The following is an 18,332-nucleotide window of genomic DNA, read 5'->3' as shown; positions in this document are numbered from 1 at the left end:
AATAAACATAAAAATAAATGCAAAGAAAAGAATAATCATTTAACAATGCACAATCCAATATTATGTTTTATATTTGAAAATTTAATACTGTTAACCAGTTTAGTCAGTATATCTGCAAGCTGCTTCTCAGTTTAAATGTATTTCAGAATGATAGTCTTATCTTTAACTAATTCTCGAATATAGTGATATCTTATGTCAATATTCTTTATACGAGAATGTTGAATTGGATTTTTAGAGATATTTATTGCACTTGAATTATCGCAATATAATGTCATCGTATCTTGTATAATTATATAATCAGTTAGCATTCTTTTCATCCATATTATCCAAGTGCAAGCATTTCCTACAGCAATATATTCAACCTCTTCAATAGAAAAAGATACGAAATTTTGTTTCTTGCTAAGTCATGATACTAAGCAGTTTCCAACATAAAAATATCCACCACTAGTAGATTTTTTATCATCTACATTACATGCCCAATCTGCATCAGTATAATCTGTAATTTATTCAAACGTATCATGTGGATACCATAAGCCTAAATTCGCAGAACTTGTGACATATATGATTATCTCTTTGACAGCGGATAAGTGAAATTCTTTACGATCTGATTGGTATCTAGCACATATGCCAACACAGAATGCAATATTAGGTCTACTAGCAATTAAATAAAGTATACTATCAATCATATTGCGATATAGTCATGAGTCTACACTTTTACTTGATTCATCTTTTGAGAGTTTAAGAATCGTACTCATCGGAGTATTAAAATTTTTACCATTTTCAGAACCAAACCTCTTTACAAGGTTCAATACATATTTGGTCTGAGAGATGAATATGTCATCTTCAAGTTGTTTGATTTGTAATCCAAGGAAATAGTTTAGTTTGCCAACCATGCTCATTTCAACTTTGGATTTCATAAGATCTGCAAACTCAAGTAGATAAATTAACACACGTAGATCCATAGATAATATCGCCAACATAGATTTGAACAATTAGGATATCATCATTATATTTTTTGACAAACAGAGTTTTTTCAATACTACCCATAACAAAATTATGACTAAGTAAGAATTTATTCGCGCCGGTGGTTAAGTAAGTGTCTATCAAATTTGTATTGGCGTTTGTTGCCCAATACGATATTGAGCTAAAACAAATGGACATTAAGACTCATTCCTATATTGGGAATTAGAAGATTAGATCTATATGAAGCAACCAGAATGATGCAAAGTTAAAGGTGAAGAGAACAAGGTTTGCAAGTTAATGAGGTCGTTGTATAGCTTAAAATAGTCGCGTAGGCAATAGTAAAAAAAAAAAATTGATTACTTCATGTCAAGTTAGAAATTTACTAGGAGTGAATATGATCATTGTGTCTACTACAAGACACTGAGTGATGGCAAGTTCATCATCCTAGTATTGTATGTTGATGATATGTTAATCGCCAGTCATGACATGTTTGAAATCGATGTACTGAAGACTCATTTATCAGGAATATTTGAGATGAAATATTTAGTGGCTGTAAAGAGGGTTCTCGGCATAGATATTCATATAAACAGGAAGATGAAAGGCTTTGGGTATCACAAAAAAATACCTTGAAAATGTGTTGATCAAGTATGAGATGGGCAAAGCAAAATCGGTGAGCGTTCCCCATGCAGCTCACTTCAAGCTTTCTTCAAAACAATGTCCTAAATCGAATAAGGAAAAACATGATGTCTCATGTGCCTTATTTGAATATCATTAGTAGTTTAATATATGTCATGGTCTGTATAAGACCATATATTTCACAGGCAGTCGATGTTATGAGTAGATACATGTCAAAGCCCGGCAAACAACATTGGGAAGCAGTGAAATGGTTACTTCGATACATTCGAGGTACAAAAGAATACGTCTTAATTTTTAAGAAGACGGGCAAAGTTGGTAGGATATGTGGATTCAGATTACACAGGCAATGTGGATTCCAGAAATTTAACTTCATGTTACTCATTTGTACTAGCTGGTGGAGCAATCAGTTAGATGTCGAAGCTTCAGTAAGTGGTGGCTCTTTCCACGACTGAAACTGAGTATATGAAAGTAACGGAAGCGTTTAAGGAAGGTGTTTGGTTGAAATGCATGATAAATCAGTCAGGGCTTCAGTAGGAGGTTGTGCCGATTAATTGTGACAGCAAGAGCGCTATCAGTTTACTAAAAATTCTATTTATTACTCTCGTACTAAACACATTGATGTTTATCACTATTTTATCTGACAGGTGCTTGAGGAAGGAGATGTGACTCTGGAAAAGATTCACACCAACGTGAATCCAGCGGACATGCTCATCAAGGTGGTTCCTGTAGAAAAGTTTAAGTTATGTGCAACTTCTTTGGGCTTGACAATGGTATAAAAGGAAGATGGAGTGTGCATGAGAAGCGATAATGGAGCTATGATGCAAGGTAAAGATAAGAGAAGAGGTCAAGAAGCTACACGCTTGTTGATTGAAAAGATGGTAGAGATTATTGTATTTGATGTTTTGAATTAAGTCAGATATAGGGCATGTTGATGCCATCGACAGACTATTCGATGCCACTTTTGATGGCAACAAACAATGCTCGATCTCATCGAGATTTTTTAAATTTTCTCCACTTGGTCATTGGACTATCAAGGCATCTTTTCGATGCCATCAGAGGGTGTTCGATGCCATCGAACATAGCTCGATGCAATCGAGAAATTCTGAAAAATCATGTTTTGTCTATGGACGATTGAGGTGTTTATTTGATGCCATCAATGTAGCTTCGATGCCATTGAAAGATTAGTTTCGATACATCGAAGACTGTTCAATGCCATCGATAGATTCTGCACAAATTTTTGCAGAGTTGCGATTTTTTCGGATTTGTTTTCAATTTTATTTAAGATTCTTCCATAGCTTTTATATATATATATATATATATATATATATATATATATGTGTGTGTGTGTGTGTGTGTGTGTGTGTGTGTGTGTGTGTGTGTGTATAAACGGGATTGGAAGGTAAATTTTAGGGTTTTTAATTCGTCCAAGGGTTTCAAGGGTTGATTCGAGATTGTTCAAATTGGGTAAGCTTTATACTTTTGTAATTTTTTACTTTCATAGTGATAATCTGTTGCTTTGTGCAGTGGGTTTTTTTTTTTCCCGAAAGAATTTTTCCACGTTAAAATCGTTGTGTTCTTTTAGTGCTTGCTTGGTGCAATTGAATCACTCCTTTATATTCATCTCTGTGTGCTTCCGCAGTCCTTAACATAATCTTGCTTACTTGCTTTTAAAAAAATTATTATTATTATTTTGATAGCCCATTTTAAGGCATGATACCAAAAGTCAAGCAAATAAAATCTTAGGTGAACCACACCACAGGAAACAAGAAGTGATGATTTAATATCCACCATAAAATTTGTTTTGGGGGCCACTGGAATGTTTATCTGCAATCCAAGCTGTTGTTAAGTTCACAAAGACATGGAAGAAGGGACCACTCCGATATCAGCTTGATCTTAAACTTTTATCATCCACAGGAACTTTTTAATGATTAATCATTACTGTTTCCTTTGGTGTGGTCCACCTAAGATTTGTATCTACTTCATTTTCTAGATCTTGCTCTAAAATGATCTTTAAAAATGGATGCACGGCATGGATGTAAGGAACATACATCAAGGTGGGCCCCACAGTCATGGATCCATCGAAGCGGTGCCGATCAAGAGGAGCCATCCATCGTGATTTGCATAGGTGCCCACCATGTCATGAAATAGAATCTAAACCATTTAGACATTTCACCCGGCCTTGGTGTAGGATCAGGCCAAAAACCAGGAGCTTTCACAACTCAGGTAGACACCGGTAAAAAATCAAAAGTGGGCGCCCCTCTCAACTTGTTCCCTATGCCATGCCTCACTTGAGTTTTGGATCTATCTAATTTTTAAACCCTATAATTAAATTAGGGTGATATATCTGATGAACAGGTTAGATGTGATAAATCCATCACATGAAGCTTAAAGTGGTGTGCATCACAACAAGGCTCGGCAACACCCTCATACACAAACTATCAATATTCAAATGTCTGGATTGGCTCTTGATCCAAGAAAGCTATTAATCCATAAGAAGAGTTTGGTCAGCTTTTTCTAATCTTTAATTACCCAAATTTCCTATTAAGCATCTCCCCATGTTCTATAGCAATAAACAGTACTAAAAAAAAAAAAAATAGAACTCTAAATGTATTGAATATTCAAGCCAGGTCTAAGTCACGCCCAAATCCATAGCTCAGCTGGCAGGCTGAGTGGAGATACCTCGATTCAACACTTGAGGTCTTGGTATCTATCCCTAGTGGGGGTGGCTAACATGGAGTGTGTGTACTGACATGGGTGTGTACTAAAAAAAAAAAAAAAGCAAGGTCTAAGTCGTATCTCTCTCTCTCTCTCTCTCTCTCTCTCTCTCTCTCTCTCTCTCTCTCTCTCTCTCTCTCTCTCTCTCTCTCTCTCTCTATATATATATATGTGTGTGTGTGTGTGTGCGTGCGCTTTTTTTAGATTCATATAAATTTCATTTTAGAACTCTTGAGTTAGGCTGGTCAGGGCAAGTTAACTTTCAAAGGTTCATTGCCAATTCAACTGATAATATAATACCGGTGTTTTGGACCTAGACCTTACTTGACTGGTGCATAAAACATGTTTAAAGAGCTTATATAACATGTCATAACAAGGAAAGGAGGAATCCTCTCCAAGCCGCCCATTGGAGGCTACATGGGGCCCACCGAGATGTCTTTGAGAAATCCACACATCATTTTCTCTAGTTCATGGGAGGACATGTTTTAAAAAACACCCCAGTGGGTGTTACCCTTACCGTGGGGCCCACCTAGATGTATTTGTTGTATTTCCGTACTTCTAGTGCATTTTAAGATATAGTCCCAAAATTTAAGCAAAGCCAAATCTCAGGTGGACCACCACACCATAGGAAACAGTGGTGATTGAACCCCCACCGTTAAAAGCTTCCTGGGCCCCATCCAACCGGTTGATTAGGTCGATCAGATCTGGATGGAGGGAAAATACAAATATTGGCTTGATAGAAAACTTCTATGGCCCACAAAAAGTTTTAATGGTCATTCATCACTTTTAACAGTGGCGTGGTCTATCTAAGACTCGGATCTGCTGAAGTTTGGAGATCACATTCTAAAATGAAATGGAAAAACCGATGGACGGTGTGGATATACAACACATTCATCGGTTGAACCCAGACGGTAAGGGTAACACCTGAACCGCTCCCAAGTGGACCACACACTACAGGAAACACAACCATCAAAACCTTTATGGGGACACAAATTTTTTGGATCAGGCTAAGATTTTCTTCTTTTAGTTGATCACAGTTGGTATAACCTTATGGACGGTTTGGATGGCATATAAACATCATCGTGGCCCTAGGACAGTTTCAATGGTGGGCATTTCCATCCCCACCACTTCCTATAGTGTGGTCCACTTAAGTTATGGATCTGTCTCATTTTTTAGTTCATGTTAATAACATGACCGAGAGAAATTAATGAACGGGTGGATTGTGTGGGCCCCAATTTTGGAAACCGGTTGATGGGTTAGAAACTTCAGCCAAAATTTTCAGTGCTGTGCGTCTGTTTTTCAAACTGTGGCCCACCCGACAAGTCGATCAACCTAGAACATCTGTAGTGGATCTACGACCTGTCATACCATGCTAGCACGTGTCGTGTACATGAGATTTATTGCACACGCATGAGGTTTAGCAAAGTTGAAATGTACCCATTAGGGCTGTCAACGGGCCGGGCTGGCTGGGTCTTGGCCCGGATTTTGAACTGTTTCGAGCTAGGCAGTCTGACCGGCTCTATTCAAAATTCTGTTTTTCAGGCCCGAGCCCGGTCCATCGACAACCAAAAGCAGCCATGGGCATTATAAACTTGAGACTTTCTCACAAATAATGTTTCGATGCTGCAGTGCTTTAATAACATTAAAACACGTCATGCTCCTAGTTGCATTGGTCCACTTGAACAATTGAACTCCAGAGTCTGTTGTAAGGCTACTGACAGTGCTATGTGGGCCCTGCATGATATAATGTATTTTATCCAATCCATTTATCTATTTTTCCAGATCATTATAGAGCACAAGCCCAAAAATGAGAGAGATCCAAATCTCCAGTGGACCACACCATAAGAAAAACTGAATGCCCACCATTAAAAACTTCCTAAGGCTCACTGTGATGTTTGTTTGTAATCCACTGAATTGAAGAGAAAACACAAATATCAGCTTAATACAAAACTTTTGTGGCCCTTGAGAAGTTTTTAATGCTGAGTGTTCAAGAGTGGTCCATATAAGAGTTGAATATGCTTCATTTCTAGGCTCATGCCATAAAATAGTCTCCAAAAATAGAGGGATGGCGTTTATAGGACACATACATCATGGTGGGGCCCATGGAGCACCGTCAGTAGGCAACATGCATCCTTCATTGGATGTATTGTTCATCATGTCAATCACATGCTTCATGAACTATCATGAAAACATTGCACCAATCCAACAAATATTAACCATGTATCAACGGCCTTTAATATGGATAGTCAAGATTTTTATATAAAATATGTCCAATAAACAATCTGATCCATCTATTTGTGAGAGCTTATCATAGATTGCTTATAATTTTGAAAAATTACTTTTGTTAGCTAATCATAGACATTCCATCCTATCTTGGAAAAAATGATGACTACAGAAAATACAGCCAAATCAAGGATGGATTAGGTTATTTCGTCCGTGAAATTTCTGAGTAGCAGCCAATGATATGTGTTCTGGATTTTATAGACGGTTCAGATTGATCAATTGAACAGTACTCCAAATGGATTAATCCCACTAGGAGCATTGGGGCTGAGTGCACTGGACCATTTCTCAACATATTTATCAATGGTATTGTAAGGAGAAAGTCTCCAGCGTACTTAGGTGGACTACAATGTTTTGCCAACTATATAGTTTATAATTTCCTACCTATCATGGTGTTTGACATCCAAACTATCTAATAGGTTGGGTCATCATGAGGAACGTGTGACACAGAAATCAGACCCACTCATCATGTGGACCACACCATAAAAAACAATGGGCAACCATCGATCTATTAGGTGGCCCACACATGTACTATCCAGATTGGTGGTTGTCCATTGTTTCCTAGGGTGTGGTCTAGATGATGAGTGGATCGTTTTTTGTTTTTCACTCCAGGTGTTCTCATGGCAGGCTAACCTCTTGGACGGGTTAGATGTTGTTCAAATTGTCAATTATGATTATAAGATCTCCTAAATATATATAATTTACTACTGAATGTAATTATAATTTTAATCCATCTTCTTTAGTTAAACAATTAACAAGATATCAATCGTAACAAACTTCATAAATTAGACCAAAGAAACAGTAATAAATTATGAAGAAAGAAATGTTTGAGTTTAATACAATTTTGACTAAAAAATTTATATATAATTAGGTGTGGTGTATGAGTAGGTGCATACACACATACGTGGATATATTGATTTTTTTAGTTGAAATGGTGTTTAGTTACATCCACATACATATATTATATATAAATAGGATAAGATCATAGTGCAAAACTTCTTTAAAATAATTAAAATGTGTATCCCCGTTATTGAGGATGCACATAAGCCGTAAAATAGCATCTCTCTCTCTCTCTCTCTCTCTCTCTCTCTCTCTCTCTCTCTCTCTCTCTCTCTCTCTCTCTCTCTCTCACATAAGCCGTAAAATAGCATCTCTCTCTCTCTCTCTCTCTCTCTCTCTCTCTCTCTCTCTCTCTCATCCATTAACTCTAAACACTTTCTCTGGTGGGGATAGGTTTGTTAGGCTAGGGTAGGCTAGGGCATTAAAACATAGGGATTGTCCCACTAACTCTAAACAATATTTTTTTAATAAAGATTGTTCCCTGTGAAGATCAAGAATTTAGGTGAAGCAAGCTTAATACTTTGAAAGAAAATTATGAACAATGATAATAGATTTGCTTTGTCACTATCTCACCATATAGAAAATATTCTTAAAAAGCATAGTTGTAAATCAATGAACACGTTATTTCATCTTAGTATTAAATTAACTAGAAATGAAAATTATGGAATTTAAAAACTTAAATATGCAAGTATGATTAGTAGCTTAATGTATACTATGAAATTTTTTTATTTTTTATCTTTTCTACACACAACACATGGGCACTCGAACCCATAACCTCAATGTTGAAAGTCTACCATTGAGTCATGATTAGAAATCCTCATATACTATGAATTTTGATAAGGCCTACTATAACCTATGCAGTTAGTAAAATGAGTAAATACTCACATAAGCCTTATAAAAGTCACTAAAATGTTGCATTTAAATACTAAGATATCTAAAGAAAACTCTGAATTATGCGCTTCAATTTTCTAGTTATCCTACTATTTTAGAAAAGTTCAATGATGCGGACTAAAATTTTAATATTAATGAATCAAAATCTACAAGTGCCTATATCTTCAGCTTAGTTGGAGGTATGATCTCATAGAAACTAAAAAACCAAACAGTTATATTTCATTTGACCAAGATCATAGTCCTCCGAATGGTTGAGAAAAAACCGTAGATTAAAGTAGTTTGCACTACTAAAAAACTGGGAAAAAGCTACGGATAAAAACCATAGCTAAAGGTCTATGGCTACGGTTAAAGTCCATAGGACAACCAGAGCCACTGGTACCATAGCCATATGTCTTAAATCAATGGCTACGGATTTAATTCGTAGCTAGATAAACAACAGGTACGGATTAAATCCGTTGCCATAGCATCCGTAGCTCTAAATATATACAGCTACGGAGTATATCTATAGCTAAAAGTAGAGCAAAAACCGTAGCAATAAGCTGAAATCAACGACAGCTACGGTTTCCAAATAAAAGGCTACGGTTATTAGCCGTAGCTATTGCCTATTTTTAAAAAAATTAAAGAAAATATAATAATGGCATCTCTTACCATTGTAGTACATGCCTTGATAGATCAACTCATATAAGCTAATATAGATAAATACTTCATGGCTAAATCATTCATTCATTCAATCAAACACAACCATTCATTCATTCATTCATTCAATCAAATACAATCATTCATTTTAATCCATTCACAAAAGTACAATGCCAACATAATAGTTATATGTCTATTTAAAGTTCTCATTGACAGTAAGATCCAATGCCTTCTCGCAACCAAATAACTTCTCAACAATCGCAAGCGAGAACTCCATGGATGTGCCTCTACTGGTTATCAATTTTTCATCAACTAACACCCTATTCTCAGCTTCGCTTAGATCTGAAAGCTTACTACACATGGCTGAAAATCAATTTCATCATACAAACAATGTAGTCATATGAAAAAGCTATACCCCGAAACTGAAGAACTAAATTATAGAGAAAGACGACGACGAGATCACATAAAAAAGAAATAAAATACTCGAGAGCATACAATGATCTTCTCATTTCTGAATAAGCAAAATCTGCAATAGCCAAAGACAAAATAAACATTCAGCTATTCAAAATACCAACTAAATTGGTGGAAAATACACGAAACGAATCGAAACCTAGTGAAATTCGAAGCTTGGGAACAACTTACCTCCAAAAATCTCGACATGGTTTGCAAAGTAGATATGATTTTTAGCTAAACCACCTGCAACCAGCAAACCAAGCAAATGCATTTCTTTTTACAATGCAACAAAAAAGAGAGGGAGTTGCCATTATTGATCGAACTTCATATACAACAAACCCACAACCTGCCAAAAAAAAAAAACAACAACCAGTTAAACTAGCAATCAAGGTTATTATGATCGCTTGAGGGAAGAGAAGAATGATGAACTTGGTATTTCCTCAGGGAAAGAAAGAGAACTCACACATGGGGTTACAACAGATCATGCCATTGCTCCTGATACTGTTCATAGATACCCAAACTATGATGGAAACATTCATCAATTTAGTTTCCATTCATTACATGAAGCTCAGTCAGAAGAAAAAACAAAAAAAGATCGCTCAATTTTAGGCCTAATTGGTGAAGCTGGCCTGAAGATGATTTCCATCAAACAAAGAATGTTAATTTTCTCCAATAATTTCTTCTCATTCTCAACTAATGCAGGCTGTGCACTAAGAGCAGCGCTATGGACATGGCAGAGTTCTTGATAACGAACCAAATCACCAGCATTAAATGCCTGAAGTATATAATAAAGCCACTCCACTTTCGTCCCCAAAAGACTTTTTATCTGTAGTTATTTAGAAAGCAAACTAGGTATATATACAATATCCAATTATCCATGTTTGTCTGCATATTGCATACACATGAACATGTTACATATTCATACATAAACACATCTAAACCTACATAAATGGGCTATGCATAAATGCATGTGGACCTATACAAGTTTATACATACATATAGAGAGAGAGAGAGAGAGAGAGAGAGAGAGAGAGAGAGAGAGATCATGGATGAATATGTACTTGCATAAATAAATACAACAAAAACAGAGCAGTTCCCTCTCTATCCGACCATGCATTAAATTATACATCAATACATCATCATGAAAAATTGCAATTGTATCTTTGCACACATAGAAATGAAAAAAGAAAAAAGAAAAAGAAAAAAAGAATGAAGGGCATGCAAGTAGAAATCAAACTGATTGCAACTAAATAATACAAGTGGACAAGAAAGAAGAGAAAAAAAAAAAAGAAGCTACTGCTAGTTGAAAATCTTACCACAATGCAGTGCAAGAACTTCTTCGACTCCCCAACCTGTCTAAAGGCCTCAAAAGTCAAAACCCACAGCACGAAGAACCCATAACCCATTCCAACAAGAACACTTCCAGCGATACTGAGAATCAACCAAAGACCAAACAGTGGGGGCAGAGCAAACAGGAAGGCAAATTTGAGAGCCGGATCAAACCGTTTAGTCCTGCACAACCGAACCGTCAATCAATGGACCCTCCTAAATAGGACATCTCATCCCATTGTTGAGAACACCAACCCAAGAATGCTACATTCATTACACGATTCTATTTTGTCTTCTGAGTTTCAGCCCAATGTTTTATTTTAGTAGAATCAGTTTAGGTTGTATGTTCTCGCGACTATGATACTTCTAATCCAACACGAATTGACTATTTAGGTAGCATTTGGATGCACTATCTAATAAAATTGCAATAACAAGTTCAATAAAGTGAAAATGACCAAATTGCAATTAGTTAGTATTCATATTCAATAAAGTAAAGTAGAAGTTCGCTATCAAAAGCAGAAATAAGTAGGCTGGATATCTACCAGGATGACTCTAGAAAAACATGGAACTATAAGATGTGCAGAAATGAATCTACTCGATGTGCAGTCTCATGAACATATAAAAACCTGCCTCCATACACCTAGCCATACTACACAGACATGGAACAGGAAGATCCCCGTCGTCCATAAAATCAACTTACTTTGTACCTGCCTTGGCCGAGAAAGAAGGACATTCTCAACTTCTAATTAGATGGGTCATGCATGTATTTTGAATACAGGCTGTTTTTCATTTCCTTATATGCCATTTTGATGAACCGCCTACCGCACATGCACGCCATGCTTGTGAGTAAGTAGTGTGAGTAAAAATCCAACAGTATCTTTAAAAAGCCATTGAAAAAATAGACCTCTCGGAGACTTAAAGCAAAAATCCCATTAGAAGTAGCAATAAGTAGACCAAAAAATAAAAGAAAAAGACCAATGAATTGTCTGGTATTATTGGCAAATCAAATCACTTAAAGAAACGTAAACTTGAGGACAACACCCAAGTTCCAGCATTCATGCATGGTTATTGGAGTGAGAAGGTTCTGCGTCTTAGCATATATTAGCCCCAACACCATTCCTGTAGATGCAAAGGCAATATGGCATATGTAAGAATGGAGATGAAGCATAAAAAATAGCCACAATTTTAAATCAGAGGTGATACCGCCATTGACATGCCTTAACTCAATAATCCGATTGGTACACTCATCAGGCAAAGGCAACCATGAACATGAAATTCACTTCAAAACAAACTCGTCAGGTAAAGAACATAAAACGAAAAACCCAAATCATAAAATACATCAATATAATTAAAAAGAAAAAAAAACATCGAATTGCACAGAATTACGGATTTATAGCAATCCAAAATATGACTAAGAACATGAAATTACCATTGAGAACAGATCATGAGCTAAAAAAAATCAAGTACAAAATGCATTACTAGAGGAAAGAACCATCAAGATGCATATATATTAGGGATTTATGTCGGTCCAAGAGACAACCGTGAGTAAGAATATTGGCTTTAAAAACAAAACAACAAGCTAATAACTATTATTAAAAAAAAAAAAAAAAATTTAAAAAAAAACCAAATCAGAAAATGCATCAATAGTAAAAAGGTAAGATGATGACATTGATGATATAGAAGGGTGGAAAAAAAAATAGTAACAAGGTAGAGATGATTTTTTTTTTTTTTTTATGCAAAGGCAAAAAAAACACCGAGCATTCCATCATATATTGAGGTAGGAGTAAGCAGATGTGAATGCATAGGATAATGCAACTATTTTATAAAGATTATATTACTTGGATACAATAGTACTTAAGAGAGATAAAGATGCACATGCTAATTCAAGGGCTCCGTATGCAAATAAATGGGTACATGCCATATCTCTGACAAATGTCCCATCTGATGGTGGGAATCAGGCATGTCATGCGAGGTTAACATTCTCTCAAATCTTCTGCTCCTTGTTACTATACATACAAAAACAAGTTGTATGGTGAAAATTAATGGAAGTGAAATTCACATGAATCTATCAAAACAATGGAAAAAATCTATTTTTGCTTTATTTGTTCTATGACTTAAACCCAAGTAAGAATTTGTGGAAGTCGACTTTGTTTTTCTAGAGAATGAACTGAGTCACACCTGAAAATTCTTACTTGTGGAAGTCGACTCTGTTTTTCTAGAGAATGAACTGAGTCGCACCTAAAACATGTCTGCTTTGGGTGAGTTATAATGATTCTGGTCCATAGGTGAAATTGAGTTTTCGATTGTTCACAATATAAATATAAGTAACTGTTTGTTATTTCTGCTAATTCTTATCTTCATGCATTGGTTATGATGTTCTCAAAAATTAAGCATTAATGATGGTGATGTCCCATCGCTCATGTCCTGAAAAGGGAGCATGGGTTACTATTGTCTATGTGCTTACCTTTTATTATTAGTTATATCCATATGCTTATCTTAAGCCTTGACGTTCATATATGCTATCCCAAATGTGCAGCCGCTTAATGGCTGGGATTGAGCCACTTTCTCAAGCTCTTAAGGGAACAGTAGATGGTCAAAATATATATTTTCTTGATGCTACAAGATCTGCCGACTACGTCAAATATCAAGTGGATCTATCTAGCTTGTTTGTAAAGAAGGGGACTTATTCTTATTTTCTAGAGTTACACATAGAGTAGGGTCCCATTCTGGAGGAAGAAGGTGAGTTTCATCTCACACTAAAAGCCCTTTGCTTTCCCCATTTTAAATTGTCGTTAATGCGAAATACCGGCATCTAGGTGTTTCTATTGGTATAGTAACTAGAAGTGCTATAAGTTTAAGAGTCAGAGCATTGTAAGTTATAATACTCATGGTTGCTTCTGTCCACTTGGACAGTCTATTTGATTGATATGAACTATCCATTTAGGCTAGAACACATTTCTTAGGCTATCATACAAAAATTGTTCTGGTCACATTTCTTAAGCTATCATACAAAAATTGTTCTGATCGGATGATCCAACCTATTTTTGATTTGGCCTCATCTTCTACAAGCATCCATTTTTGAAGCCATGGATGGGATGGTTACAATTGCTGAAAAGTGTTTCATTAGAATCATAAGAAAACCATGATAGGACCTAATAATAGATGTATCAATTTGTTGATTGGACTTAATTTTTTCCAATTTACATCTTTGGCCATGTCACAAATGAATCACTTTAATCCTTCCAAAAACAAAAAAGTAAAAAGTAAAAAAAAGAAGAAGAAATGAAATGAATCACTTTAATCCTTCCAAAAACAAAAAAGTAAAAAGTAAAAAAAAGAAGAAGAAATGAAATGAATCACTTTAAATAAAATAAAATAAAATAAAAATACCTTATATGCTGAAAGGTGATAAATAACTACGTCCATAAAATAATTGTTATGTTTCTCTAACTCATCACTGAACATGTAAAGAAAATAATAATAATTACAGGGAAGAACAGAAATTCTAATTGGTGAAACAAGATTAGCATAGAAGCATATGAAAGTATGAGAACAAAATATAAAACTAGGATGCATATAAGACTATCTGCTTTTAGGGCTAAACCTATGTATGGATTGGACATGTACCTATGTGCTATGGTGGCACCTTTGTTGTGTCATGATTTGCCCTACCATGGACATTTGGCTTCATGATAAGATGATTTGGACAGTCCAGCTAATTTGCACCAACAGAGATAGCTATCAATCCAAAAATACTTACAGGGCAAATACATTTTTTTTTCTTTTGTCAAGCAATGGATGTCCCACTTGAAAGGAATTTGATTACATTCTGTTTGCATTTGCAATGTGCAAAATGGAGATTTCTGATATGGTTAACCATAACAAAGCATTTTCTTGTTTACCCTCAGGCCATGATGAATGTTCATTTCTCACCAACAGCTCCATATCTCTTTCTACTGAATCATTCATAGGACATATGGATAGCATGGTTAAAACAACATTTTTATACTAGCACTTTCTAAATTTTCTTAGTGGGATGGGAAGTTCTTAAAAGAAACCAAAAAAAAAAAAAAAAGATCATGATGCATATTGCAGAGTGCAGACATCCAAATGCTATTTTGGGCAAAGGAAAAAACCAATGTATCGGACCATCAAAACACTAAATTAAAGATCATCAAACATGCTAGCAATTATGAACATTGACAAGCCTGAACATATTACAAAAATGAATAAAGTGGGACTACATCACATCAAGGAAAGCCCTTCAAAATGTACCATAGAATAATAACAAAAATACCGCAGTACCTTGCTACGACAAAAATATTCATGGCCAATTACAAAATCAACTGTTCTTTCCATACACAATTATGGAATCACCTCCCTTGATCATGAGACACTTTTCCCATAACCATAACTTAGCAAAACAATTGAATTGCATAGGCATAGGATATTCTATTGGAACCATAATTTTATTTCTCAAAGCAACTGGTTGATTTTAATAAACCTTTGTAATTAATTGCATACTCATAGCATCTGTAAGAGTTTTGTGTTCTTATTGCCAAGCCCAAGCTTACATAAAAGAGTGTTTCCTTAGCATAGCAGCCAGCATGCTAAGGCAACTCGTCCCTGCTCCCTGGGTTATATTTTCAATTCCATAAGTCCACAAATGCATTACAACTTACTTTAGTGGTTACACTACCACATGTTTAGAGGAGGAGGCAGGGTATATACATGAAGGTGGTGGTTGTATAACCATATATGCATGTTTTAAGCTTGCTAGTGTTGTGCATATAAAGTATGCACCTGCCCAACAAAACCCACTTGCAATTCACATCAATGCAACAACAAAATCAAAACCTATGAAAACTACTCTAATATATATTTGAAATATTAATGGAAAGAAGTTGCGATAAATACATAAGAGGTGCACGCCTGTGCAACATGGGCTTTGGGAATTTCGTCAAATAGTTGGCATCCCTTCTTCCACATGTTCTTGTCCTCACACACTATATTGACGTTAGTGAAGCAACGATCAATTGGCTCGGGATCGAACCATACCGCAACCCACAACACCATATTAAGCTTCAAAATAGGGTACACCATGCATTTTCCAAGGGAAATCCCCCTCTACATCATCATAAAACAAATTTACAAATAAATTTTAGAAACTCTAATCTCAACATTCAATTTCAGTAAAAAAAGTATAAATCAAAAAATAATAATCAGAAACTCCTAAATCTAAACATCCGAAATTTGGAAACAAACAACAAAAAATTGATTGAAAATTATTTCTACATAAACTAACCTTTCCTTAAAGAGCTTGTTTGGTGCTCTACCTGTGACTTTTGCGACAAGTAGCAGAGAGAGCTCTGCTTTCAGATCTATCAGTGGAAAGGGTCTTTGATATTTTGTGAGTGGGAGTGAGAGAGGGATTCTGAATCTTTCAGCAGAGAGACGTTTTAGATCCTTCACGACCAGGAGTGCAACAACTCGAAAACATCCAATGATGAAGAGGAGTTTGTGAGATCAAGTGAGAGGGGATGGTTAGGGAGAGAAAAGGAGTTTGTGAGAGGGGAGATCAAGAGAGAGAAAAGGGGCGTGGGAGATTGAGAGAGAGAGAGAGAGAGAAGGGGTGGGGGAGATCGAGAGAGAGAGAAAGGGATGGACGTGAGAGAGAATGTGGTTTTTTTTACCAGGTTGTATGAACGTTTCGTGAGAGAGGAAGGGACGAACGTGGGAAATGAAAGGTTTCATGAGAGGAGGAAAAGAAAAAGGCACCACGGTTTTTCGCATTTTCACCTGCTACGGTTTTAGACCGTAGCTAAAAGCCTTATGGACCATAGCCATTGTATATCCTTCACAGCCCCAATGCATGTCTGACGGGTTCTGGATGGACCGTCTTGTCAAGGGATTTATAGGGTTCATCATAATGCATTTGATATATCCACTTCGTCCAATATTTTTGTAATTTTTTTATAGGGAATGACCCCAACATCTAGGCAAATCGAAGGTCTAATTGAACCACAACATGGATCAATGGTAGGTATTAATCTCCACTCTTTCCTACCATGTGGTCCACTTGAGCGTTCAATCTACTTCCTTTTTTGGGATCATGCCCTAACATGCTCTTTAAAAATGGATAAACGTATTAGATGGAGCACACACATTTTAATGGGCCTCGTAAAGTCCCTTATGGGGCTATCGCAAGTTATATGAACGCGTGGAGGTGTTAGCTTTTAGCTACGGTTTGGGCATTTTTAGCTACAAATTTAAGCCGTAGTAACTTAGCTACGGTCTATATCCGTAGCTAAAAACTATCATAGTCCGTAGCCTTTGATCATTCTTTTGGTAATGCATTTAGGAGTAAAACATTCATTCAATTAATAATATACTTTGATTATTGAAAGTTTAGTAGAACATATGTATTGGAGAGGAGAGTTTTCAACACCATATGTTTGTAGTTTCATTTTATATTTATATGAATTTGTATAATTAGTCAAACTACAATCAAGAAGAATTAGTTATATACATGTATATATATAATAATATATCTAGATACATAACTACAGATTAGGCTCATTTTCGTCTCACTGATTTAAATGAGATATAATTAAATCTTCCCCATTATTTTACTGATTTGGATGAGAAGTCCTCCATGTAGATGAAATTGCCTTATATGTTAGACAAGTAATATGCCCCCTTAAGCTGATGGGAAGTAATGTGTCATTAGTTTATCCTGAAGTTTTATAAAATATGCCGACGTAAGTCTTTTGTTAAAGATATTAACCATTTGATCAATGTTAGAGATATATTTAACTATGTTATCTTTACCAACGTTTTCTCACATATAAATTGAATATTGACTTTAATGTATTTTGTGCAAGAATGGAAGACTAGATTAGAGGCTTCTACATTATTGGACCATGAAGTAAGAGGAGAATCAAGAAATATTATAAAAGCTTTTATCAACGTGAATAACTGACAAAATTCAACAGTCGTAATGGCCATTGATTTATATTTGCCTTCTATTCTCCAAACAAACTTGTTGATCATCTATCTTTAGGACCACCTACCTAGTCGGCATTAGTATTACATTACAGAGGGAAAAAAACTCCATATTAAAAAATAGGCCATAATCAATTTTACTTTTAAGAAATAGAGTATTCTTTTAAATATAGTCTAGTAAGTTATTAATCGAATGAGCATAAATTAACACACTTGATTCACGAAAAACATAACATCTGTACAAGGGTTAAGTATTGAAAGAGCACCCACTACTCTTTGATATTCAATGTTGTCATTAAGTAGATCTCCATCAAAACAAGATAATTTATTGCTAGAAATAGTAGGAACTAAGTATGATTTTGCACCATCCGCTTTATCAAATGAAGAAGATCAATACTATATTTAGTTTGTAAAATATATAGCTTAGATAAATCACGATAGGCCTCTAATATAAAAAAGTAACTCCATTACGTGAAATCTTTCATTATAAATTTAACACTTAATCAATCAATAAGAATTGTCATGCCGTCAAGTTTATTGCTTATAAGTTTAATGTCAGAAACATATGTCAGAAACATATATCA

The 18,332-nt window shown here is 35.5% G+C and overlaps 1 long non-coding RNA gene across 1 annotated transcript; it reads right to left on the bottom strand.

Annotated features, from left to right (window-relative positions):
• Positions 1-9,074: 9,074 nt before the first annotated feature.
• Positions 9,075-15,556, bottom strand: LOC131254731 (uncharacterized). Its single transcript, XR_009175837.1, has 6 exons — positions 15,475-15,556; positions 14,134-14,200; positions 11,785-11,862; positions 10,731-11,561; positions 9,878-10,240; positions 9,075-9,760 (listed from the first exon to the last, which is right to left on the bottom strand). It is a non-coding gene; the product is annotated as an uncharacterized LOC131254731 (long non-coding RNA).
• Positions 15,557-18,332: the final 2,776 nt, after the last annotated feature.

The sequence above is a fragment of the Magnolia sinica genome, chromosome 9 (assembly GCF_029962835.1).
Source record: "Magnolia sinica isolate HGM2019 chromosome 9, MsV1, whole genome shotgun sequence".
NCBI lineage: Eukaryota > Viridiplantae > Streptophyta > Magnoliopsida > Magnoliales > Magnoliaceae > Magnolia > Magnolia sinica.
This window is presented reverse-complemented; position numbering and strand designations above follow the sequence as displayed.